Source organism: Natrix helvetica, assembly GCF_964273705.1.
Source record: "Natrix helvetica genome assembly, chromosome: 2".
NCBI lineage: Eukaryota > Metazoa > Chordata > Lepidosauria > Squamata > Natricidae > Natrix > Natrix helvetica.
The window spans coordinates 48721127-48732572 of NC_138552.1; positions in this window are offsets into that span (position 1 = coordinate 48721127).

Genomic DNA, 11446 nt, shown 5'->3' on the forward strand with positions numbered 1-11446 from the left:
GTTGCAGCATCCCCAAGATTATGTGATCAAAATTCAGATGCTTTGCATCTGTCTTTACACAAAGGGATAAAACAGTCCAACCTGTCAAAAGCAGCACCACAAAAATCAGATTAGGAACACAAATTGAAATAGGGAAGAAAATGGTAAGTGAGCACCTGTCTACCCTAGATGAGTTCAAATCACCAGGACCGGATGGATTACACCCCAGGATTCTGAAGGAACTAGCAGACGAGTTCTCAGAACCACTGAATTATATCTTTCAGAGATCCTGGAACACCGGGGAACTACCAGAGGACTGGAAAAGAGCTGATGTGGTTCCCATCTTCAAAAAAGGGAAAAAAATAGATCCAGGAAACTACAGACCTATCAGCCTGACCTCAATACCAGGAAAGATTCTGGAAAAAATAATCAAGCAACGAATTTGCGAACACCTAGAAGCAAACAAAGTAATAGCCAAAAGTCAACATGGATTTGTCAAAAACAGATCATGCCAGACTAATCTTATTGCATTCTTTGATAATGTGACAAAATTAGTGGAGCAGAAGAATGCCGTTGATATAGTTTACTTGGACTTCAGTAAGGCTTTTGATAAGGTAGACCATAACCTACTACTAGATAAAGTAGAAGAATGTGGGTTAGACAGCATCACCACCAGATGGATTCGTAACTGGCTGACCAACCGCACTCAACGTGTAGTCCTCAATGGAACTGCATCTACATGGAGGGAAGTATGCAGTGCAGTACCCCAAGGCTCTGTTTTAGGCCCAGTACTCTTCAACATCTTCATCAATGATTTGGATGAGGGAATAAATGGGGAACTCATCAAATTTGCAGATGACACCAAGCTGGCAGGAATAGCCAACACTCCAGAAGATAGGCTTAAGATACAGAAGGATCTTGACAAACTTGAACATTGGGCACTATCTAATAAAATGAAATTCAATGGTGAAAAGAGTAAGGTTCTACATTTAGGCAACAAAAACGGAATGCACAGGTACAGTATAGGTGGTACCGTGCTCAATAGTAGTAACTGTGAGAGGGATCTTGGAGTTCTAGTGGACAACCATTTAAATATGAGCCAGCAGTGTGCAGCAGCTGCCAAAAAAGCCAACACAGTTCTAGGCTGCATCAACAGAGGGATAGAATCAAGATCACGTGAAGTGTTAATACCACTTTATAATGCCTTGGTAAGGCCACACTTGGAATACTGCATTCAGTTCTGGTCGCCACGATGTAAAAAAGATGTGGAGACTCTAGAAAGAGTGCAGAGAAGAGCAACAAAGATGATTAGGGGACTGGAGACTAAAACATATGAAGAACGGTTGCAGGAACTAGGTATGTCTAGCTTAAGAGAAAGAAGGACCAGGGGAGACATGATAGCAGTGTTCCAATATCTCAGGGGTTGCCACAAAGAAGAGGGAGTCAAGCTATTCTCCAAGGCACCTGTGGACAGAACAAGAAGCAATGGGTGGAAACTAATCAAGGAGAGAAGCAACTTAGAACTGAGGAGAAACTTCCTGACAGTTAGAACAATTAATCAGTGGAACAGCTTGCCTCCAGAAGTTGTGAATGCCCCAACACTGGAAGTCTTTAAGAAGATGTTGGATAGCCATTTGTCTGGAACGGTATAGGGTTTCCTGCCTAGGCAGGGGGTTGGACTAGAAGACCTCCAAGGTCCCTTCCAACTCTACTATTGTATTGTATTGTATTCATAATTATGATGGTTGCAGTGTCCGGTTACTGCCAGTTGCATTTTGTGACCTTCTCACAAGCAAAGTCAATTACAAGGCATATTTACTTAACAACTGTGTTCCTAACTTAACAACACAGTTTCACTTAGCAACTGTGACAAGAAGGGTCGTAAAATGGGGCAAAACTCACTTAACAAATGTTGCACTTAGCAACAGAAAGGTTGGGCTCAGTTGCCGTCATAAATCAAGGACTATCTATATTTCACATTGACTGTATTCGTGGTATATTACTGCAGAGAGAGTTCAGTATTTGACTGTTTACACTCTTCTCTAAATGATCGATGGTAACATGACATCTACTTTTTCTTATATTTTAGCCCAGACACAACACTGGAGCAACCTGCTAGGTAAACTGCATCTTAATTTGATATTTAGGAGCTAAATAATGCCAAAGCAATGTTTTACTTTTCTTCAGGATTTTAGCTCAGCTGCATTCCATGTTCCCATTTGTTTCACATTGTGCAGCTAATAGAGCTTCTCCTCTACTGAATGGTTCCATCTTTAAATTTAAATGGGATTAATGCTGTGAAAAGTTCTTTTTAAATGATTAGGTTAATAATCTGGAAATGATGGCTCCAAGATAGGGCAATGCAGCAAGCACTGATCTGCAATTTTGTCGCAGCTCAGTGGAAACCTTTGTGTGTGAGTCTACAAATGCCCCAGGTCTCAGAGCTTTAAAACCATATTTTGTAGCAATAACTGTGATTTATCTCTTTTTTATTTTAGACCTGCAAACACCTAGCAAATAGTGAACATGTTCTTGATTGAAGCAACAGCTGTAGGTATTTCCAGGGGTCACATCGCAGGGTTGGTGTTCGTCATAAATCTTGTGTTAATTTTAAAAATGAGCTATAGATGAGTGGTCATTCTTCTTTATTGTTAATTTTTCATACATCAGAGATTCTAATTTCTTCACTTCAAGAGAAGTGATTTAGAAAAGGCAGATGATCATTTGTTCTCAAAGTCTCCCCTGTTTCTATTTTATCTTCATTATTTTTTCTGACATGTTACTTAGCTGTCCTTCTCAATAGCCTTTGAGAATATTCTCTGCAGTTCATTGTGATATGTTTTTCCATGCAGCAAATGCTTAATGCACCTCCATATATAGAAGCCTATTATGTTAATTTATGAAATTTATCTCTCTCTCTCTCTCTTTTGAGTAAATATTGTGCAATGGATAATTTTCTACAGTTAATGAAAAGGATTGGGACATTATCAGGTTCAGGCTTTTATTTTTATTTTGAAATCCCCAAACTGGAAAATGGATCTGGATTGCATTCTAGTTATTTCAACTGATAGACATAGACATCTGTCTAAATCCTGAATCCCAAACCAAAGCAAGCTAATTAGAATAGATTTTGATTATATCCAAGACTAAAAATGTATCCCTCCAGAGCATTCTTAGGGATTGGAGGATTCATATGAAAATTAGTTGGCTTTTGGCCATCAAATGCAATCCTGCCTACAGTTTAAAAAAATAAATAAATAAAAATTCCAATCTATTTTTTAATTAAATGAATCAGACAAACTCTTTTTAATTTGAGCCTACTGATGATTCCAGTTCCACATCTGTGAAAACTGTTTTCTCTGTCAGCAGTGCAAAATCTAGGAATCTCTAGACAGATTACTATTTATTTGCGTGTTATGGTGTTTTAGCTTGAAATATATTAACCAGTATTTACTCAAAGAATTTATAGTACAGTGCAATGCCCTATCTACAGGGGTGGATTGCTGCTGACGTTACTGCCTGTTCGCTGCGCGCACGCTTCACAAAACTTTTAAAAAGGAGGGGAAAAAACATGCAGCGGCGACTGGGGAACCTGTCCGGAGGTGTGGCCAGCCTGGGTCGCTGCCGGTTCTGCAACCCAGGCCAACATTCCATTACCAGTTCGCCCGAACGGGTGTGAACCAGTAGCAACCCATCTCTGCCTATCTATATGTTGATTGGTTAAAATCAAGCCATTTCAACAAATAAATGGTATCACAGCCACAGTTACCCAGTTATTCCAGTAATGCTCCTGATATGATTCCCGTAAAAGAAGGAGAAAAACTTTACAGTATGTTTAACATACTTTTAGACATAGTAGATGGAGTGGATTTATAATGATAATTCCTGGATGGCCTGGAAGAGGAATTCCTAATCTTCCTTTATTTTGTATTTGGAAAACATTTCTCCTCTATTTTCAAAGTAATGCAAAATCTCAGATACTCCTACATTGCCTTTCTGTTTTATGCTTGTAACTTTGAAGTTACTTTATCTACATAATAGACTGTTTCTGGAAGCTAAAGAAAAAGAGGGAAAAGGATTGTATTTGTGTCTTTGGTCACCCTTCAATCTCAATATTTTCCTTTCTGTTCAGGATTTTGAAGTTATTTGGTTCTTAAAGTTATCCTACATTTTTTATAATGTACCCTCTAATTATTGCCTTTGCTTAATATGATTCTAACTCTGTTTTGACTTTGGTTGCCATATTTTCCAACCCTAGGAGGCTCCACAACCTTCTGTTAATTTCATAGTTAACTATCACAGTCAATTAGGGTTGGCTGATGATTCTTGTTCAGATGAGACAAAATTGTAGAAGAGAACAGACTGCAAAAAGCATTATTAATCTTCAGTAACTACCTTTAATCCTGGCATTTCCATAATTGCAAAAACAAAAGAAAACAAAAATAACATATCACCCAAAACATACTCTCAACCTATGTGCATCCTTTCAAAGTATCCCAATATTCATAAAGCTTCAGGAATATTCAGTTTCAGCTTGATTGCTTCGGAGGGAATATGGTTTTGTTTTAGGAAGCTAATGTCTTTCATGTGATTAAAGATTTGACTGACTCAAATCAATGTCCCTAGAAAGATTTGATTCAAGTGGCACTTGCACAATAAATTAGAGACTATGATTGAAGTTGTTAGTTTTCCAATCTATGGGTTTTTACATTATCATTGGATTTCATAAATTTGAATTTTCAACTGAGAGGTATTTGGAATATAGTTCTAAAAATGGAGTAAGTTACATAATGTAGCACTCTTATTTTTTTAAGAGTTAGAATAATAGAATTATAGAATATAACAGATGGAAAAGATATGTTGGTTTGTACTCCTTTCTACATACAGAAGCAATTTCATTGTTTCCACTGAAAGTCTAATAAATTTATTTTATTAGATGTACACGATTTAATTTGTTTAAAACATGGAAATACATGTATGTGTGTGTGTGTGTGTGTGTGTTTGTGTGTGTGTATTTGTGTGTAGATAGATCCCTATCTGTTTCTGTAAATTTATCTATTCTAATTCTATTCTCTTTTGGAATGAAAGGTTTCTTTTTTGAATATTTAATTTTGTATTTGTCCATGGATTTTTATTTTGTTCTTATTAAAAGCAAAACAACAACAACAATAACAACAACAACAATACAGTGATATCCATTGTCATCGGGACACATGGTACCATGTCCAAGAATTTTATAAAACACATCAAGAAATTGTAGCTTCAAGAAATTGTAACACCAGTCGTACTGCAAAAAAACTGTGCTACTTGGAACAGCGTACATCTTAAGAAGGAACTTGGTTGATACCTAGAATGCTAGCAGCAACCCCTATCAACCATTAACACCAGTCAATTGTATTTGTGATGGATTTTTGATGCATTTGTTCATCTGACTGAGTTTTATGTTTAATGAATAAAGTAAATAATAATAATAATAATAATAATAATAATAATAATAATAATAACAACAACAACAACAACAACAACAACAACTCCGCCGTTGCCAGTCCCAAGCCTGGATGAGAAAGGAGGAGAGTTGGGGTCAGGTTGGCAATCTGGCCCCATAAAAACTCGCCAACCCATACAATATGGTGAAAGAAGCGACTAAAAATTCTATAACAAATTGGTCGTCGTGCGGGTAAACAAGGGCCGCAGCAGATGTTAAGGTCCCTGGGCATCCGCTGACAAGTGGGCTACAAGTGGACCAGCTAACAAAATGACAAAAATATAGTGCAGATGAAAATCGTGCCATAATGGCCTGTTATTACAACTCAGAGGGGAAAAAAAGAGGCCACTTAAAGTGAATGTATGATTTATGGAAACGACAATATCCAGATTTAAATGTTAGTGAACAACGACTAGCAGATCAAAGGCGATTTATTATATTGAATAAAGTGTTTAGTGAAGTTGATCTTGAGGAAATTCAGGTAAATTGCAAAAAAAAAAACATCACAAGAGGAATTAACTGATACTCAAGACACAACTAAGGAAATCGTAGTAGAACTCCCAGAGGAAGCTGTCGGAGAGGAAATAACAACACTACCACCAGAACCAGTTACCATTGAACCAGCTGATGAACCAACTCAAAAACAAAAAGAACTGAAGGACAAGATCATGGCTAGCGAGGAAAGGCAATGTTTACCATCATTAAAAACTGTCCCTAAGAAAAGTTTGGGTCCTATCATGAAAATGGTTAATGCAGTGCTTTCAACAATTGAATCGGGATCCATCTTGGAAACAAATCAGCTAATGTACAGTGCAGCTGTAATAGTCACTAATGAACTAGGCATTAAAATCAAAGTACCTAAGTACACAATGGAAAAAGCATCAAAGCCAAAGTGGAAAATCCGATTAGAACAAAAAGTCAAAAAACTGAGGGCAGATGCTAGCAACTTAAAGAACATGCATGAGCAACAGCTTAAAAACAGCAAAATCATAGATCAGCTAATCAGAAGATATAGATTTGATACAAGAAACATCAATGAAGCTGTAGAGATTGTAAAACAGCAGATAACAGCAACAGCTAGAAAAATTGAGAGATATGAGGCACGAATCATCCCATACAACAATTTTGATCAGACCAATGGCGTTTTTTATCAAAGTCTTAATGTGAATGTTGACACCAAAAGTGAAAAACCAGAAAAGCAGGCCACAGCTGAATTATGGAAAGGATTGTGGGAAAATGCAAAGGACTATAATAAGGAAGCAAAGTGGATACATGACTTTGAGAAAAGCATTGGCAACAAACAAATGCAAGTATTAGAAATAACAACTGAGATGGTCAAAAATCGAGTAAAAAAAGTAAAGAATTGGACATCACCTGGAAATGACCAATTACATGGTTTCTGGCTTAAATATCTGACCAGTTTACATGCAATGTTGGCCAGGCAACTGAATGAAATTTTACAAAATGGTCAAATTGATGAATGGTTGACAACTGGAAAAACATACTTGATTCAGAAAGATGCAATTAAAGGAACAATACCTGAAAACTACAGACCAATAACATGCTTGCCAACAACCTTCAAATTACTCACTTATTATTGCAGATAATATTATGGATTATTTGGAAACAAACAGCATCTTACCAGTAGAGCAAAAAGGCAATAAAAGAAGGAGCAGTGGCACAAAAGATCAGCTCCTGATTGATAAAATGATATTAGAAAATTGTAAGAAAAGAAAAACGAACTTGAATATGGTCTGGATTGATTATAAAAAGGCATTCGACTCATTGCCACATAGTTGGATCATAAAATACTTAGAAAGAACTGGCATTAGCAAAAATATTACATCCTTCACTGAAAAGGCGATGAAACAATGGAGAACTGAGTTGGCAGTAGGGAATGAGAACTACGGAATGGTCAATATCAAGTGAGGAATTTTCCAGGGTGATTCACTTTTACCTCTTCTCTTCATCATCGCGATGATCCCGCTATCGGTAATCTTTTAAAAAATGAAATTAGGCTACCAAACAGCCAAAGAAGCTGAAAAAATTTCGCATTTATTATATATGGATGATTTGAAACTCTATGGTAAGTCAGAAATAGAAATCCAATCACTGACAAACACAGTCCGAGTATTCAGCACCAATATTTCAATGCAGTTTGGCATGGAAAAATGCCCCACTGTATCCATAAAAAGGGGCAAAATCACTGCATGTGAAGGAATTGAAATGCTCAATGGCCAACTAATTAAATGCAACGAAAATGTAGCCTACAAATACTTAGGCATTCTGCAGTTGGATAACATTAAACATGGAGAAGTAAAAACTATTGTCAGGAGAGAGTACACCAACAAGAGTTAGGAAAATTTTGAAATTTAAATTAAATGGGGGAAATACAATCAAGGCCATAAATACCTGGGCAATACCAGTTATAAGATACACAGCTGGTATAGTTAACTGGACACAAGCTGATTTGGAAATTTTGGACCAAAAAACCAGGAAACTAATGACAATGCACTACAGTTTACATCCATGCGGTGACACTGATAGACTATACCTGCCCCGAAAATCAGGTGGCAGAGGATTATTACAAGTGAAGCAAATAGTTGAAGAAGAAAAACATGCACTGGCTGATTATTTAAAAGAAAGTCAAGAACATCTATTAATCGAAGTAAAGAACAAAAATCTATTGAAGGCCCAACAGACGAAACAAGAATACAGAAAAGATGTGATAAAATCAAGAATGGAGAGTTGGCAGAACAAAGCATTGCATGGTCAATTTCTGGAAAAAATAAAAGATAAAGTGGACAGTGAAAAAACTTGGTTATGGTTAACAACAGGTACATTAAAGAAAGAAACAGAGTCACTAATCCTGGCTGCGCAAGAACAGGCTATCCGAACAAATGCCATTAAGGTCAAAATCGAAAAATCCTCTGATGATGCAAATGCAGACTCTGCAAAGAAGTTGATGAAACTGTTGACCATATACTCAGCTGCTCTAAAAAAATCACGCAGACTGATTATAAATTGCGGCACAATTCAGTAGCACAAATGATCCACTGGAATTTGTGCAAAAATTATAATATTAAAACAACAACAAACTGGTGGGAACATAAGCCTGAAAAATCAATGGTCAAGATCCTGTGGGATTTTCGTATACAAACGGACAAAATACTGGCGCATAACATGCCAGACATCACACTGGTTGAGAAAAATAAGGTTACAATCATAGACATCACAATACCAGGTGATAGCAGGGTCGATGAGAAGGAACATGAAAAAATCGCGAAATACCAGGACTTAAAAATTGCAATTCAACGATTATGGCACAAACCAGCAGTGGTAATTCCAGTGGTAATCAGCACACTGGGTACTATTTCAAAAACATTGGAATTACATTTAAAACAGCTAAAACTTGGCAAAATCACCATCAGTCAAATACAAAAACTGCTTGGATCCGCACGTACATTACAAAAATATGTTACGACGTCCTAGGCCCCTGGTTGGGGCCCAACTAGTAATCAATGCCAAATCTGGTGAAGCAACTGGCCGCTGTGATACAATTGTACAACAACAACAACAACAACAATAATAATAATAATAATAACAACAACAACAACAACAATCATAATCATGACCATAATCATAATCATAAACATAATCATAATCATAAACATAATCATAATATCATATTTGCTCTCATCAAGTGATCTATTACTGGATCTGGTAGCCTCAAGTTTCAGGAAATTGGTCTTCTGTATTTCTACTTTCTGGAACAAAGCATCTTGCAAAAACAGATCCAGCAAATCTGAGTTCTTTGCTTGGGCCAGGCTCCATTATCAGGAAAGGTCAATCATGTAGTACCAGCAATGAATTTGTTCCTGTAAGTAGTGTAGTAGTACTGAAGCTTTTATGCCCTCATTATTTTCATCTCTGCACTCCTAAAAGCACTGCTTCAACAGCCACTTTCCTAGGACTGATAATAACTAGCCTGATGACATATTGTGTTCAGTCCTGTCAGTAAAGACAGAAACTCAAAAACGTATACTAAGAGACAAAAAAAATTTTTTGTTTCTTTAGAAACCTGCTGCTAATGTACTCTCATATGCGATCTTTACATGTGTAATCTTTGTGAGGGGAGCAAGACTTGGATTATTTAGAGTTTTCCTAATGCAAAATACAACATTTTTAAAGGTGAATAAACATGTGCCTGTCAGTTTCCTTCAATATACTATAGCTTAAGAGTTCTCATTCATGCAACAAATTTGTTTATTTGATTCACATTCTATCTTCCTTCAGGAGCTCAACCTGCAATACATTGTACATCAACTCTTTCTTCACAAAAAACATGCATTAAAGAGGATTGAGTTGAGAAAAAGTCACTGTTTCATGGTTATATCTGAATCCAAATCTATCTCTCTTCAAACTTAAACCTGAGGAGGAGGAGCTTCCTGGAGGATGGCGGTCAGCCTCTGAGCTCCGTGTTTTTGCGGGGGCTCTTTTGACCTGGGCTGGGTGCGGCTGGCCCGTAGATGAGCTGGAAGACCACGAATTTGCTCAATGACCACCCTGGTTTATTTCTGGACCCTAGTGGTCCCCCAGGGTGGCCGGACGGCGCAGAGGGGCGGAGGAAAGTGAATCGAGCTTGAAACCTGAAGTGAGCTGGGAGCGGGGAAATGGCGGTCGGCGTTTTAGCGTTTGGCGTTTGGGCGCGTCGGCCTACTCCTGGGGGGATTGCAGGCGTCTTCGGCTGCCGGAGCTGTAGTTTGGACTCTAACACTTGGATCTATCTGGCTGGCGTTTGCGGGCGTTTTTTACAAGCCACGACAGCTGCGACAGCCTGAGGCAAGATCAACGACGCCCTGAGCGGTTAGTGTCGGGGGATACGATGGCGTCCCTTATGAGAGGTGGTGGAGGGAGATGTTGGTGGCAGAGGCGGCCCGGAAGACCATCGGGGGGCGTTAAACATCAATCCCCCGATCCGCTGGACCCGCCGGGTGCCCCGAGCCTTCTAGAAGCCCAGTGGACATCGTGGGAGGTTGGAGCTGGGCGCGAAACATCCATTATGAAACATCTGAGTCACCGGGGATGTTGGATTTGCGGAGGGCATTGGAGTGAATAATAGAGGCCTCTGAAATGGCGCGGTGGCGACGCTGGCGCTTGAAAGATGCACGGTGAGCCGCTGACACCACCCCCTCCCCATCAGGGCTTGTTCATCTGCCGTCGTACAGTCTCTGAGAATTTTTACTATCAGGGGCTTGGAAGAACTACGGGGAACTATTTGAATTCCCCCCCCCCTGTCGCTATGAATCATCTGCTCACCCCCCCTATGGATTTTGAAGAACTGCCTAACTTGTGGACTTTGAAGAACTGCCTGTCCCCTATGGTGGGCCTACTTGTTTTTGGCTGCTTCTACCGATTTCTTTCCCCTTCTTTTCTCATTTTGTGATCTTAGCTGCCGTTCGTTATGATCTCTACGGGTGGACTTATTTAACATCTCAGCACCCAGAATCCTTCTGTAGCCCGGCGTATTTACTATCTACTATTTGTCATGTATGCGAGGTCTGACCTTATTTTATTGCGAGAATCCCCCCTCTCGCAGTTATGTCCTCCTGCCCTTTCTAGGACCCACCTCGAGGACGGGTTTATTAACCCAGAGAGGTGGAGGAAGCGCACATTGAGGGGTTTTTTAATAAAATCTTTTTTAAAAATTGTAAGGGGTTCTAGGGGTGGGGGGGGGAACCGGTTAGGAGGGATGGTAGAGCCAGGCACTTAGGTGTGGTCGAAAGAGGAGGGAGCGGACTGGGGGAGGAGAGGGAAGATAGCATTCCTGTTCAGGGCTCCTTAATACCAACAGTCGTGGGGAGGGGCAGGTGTGAGGACAACTTAAGAGCACGTAGTCGGTTGGGAGACCGGGGCTTTTGGTCATTCCCGGTCGTCTGTACCAACCCCTGCATACTAGGTGGTCAGGACCCACAGACCCAA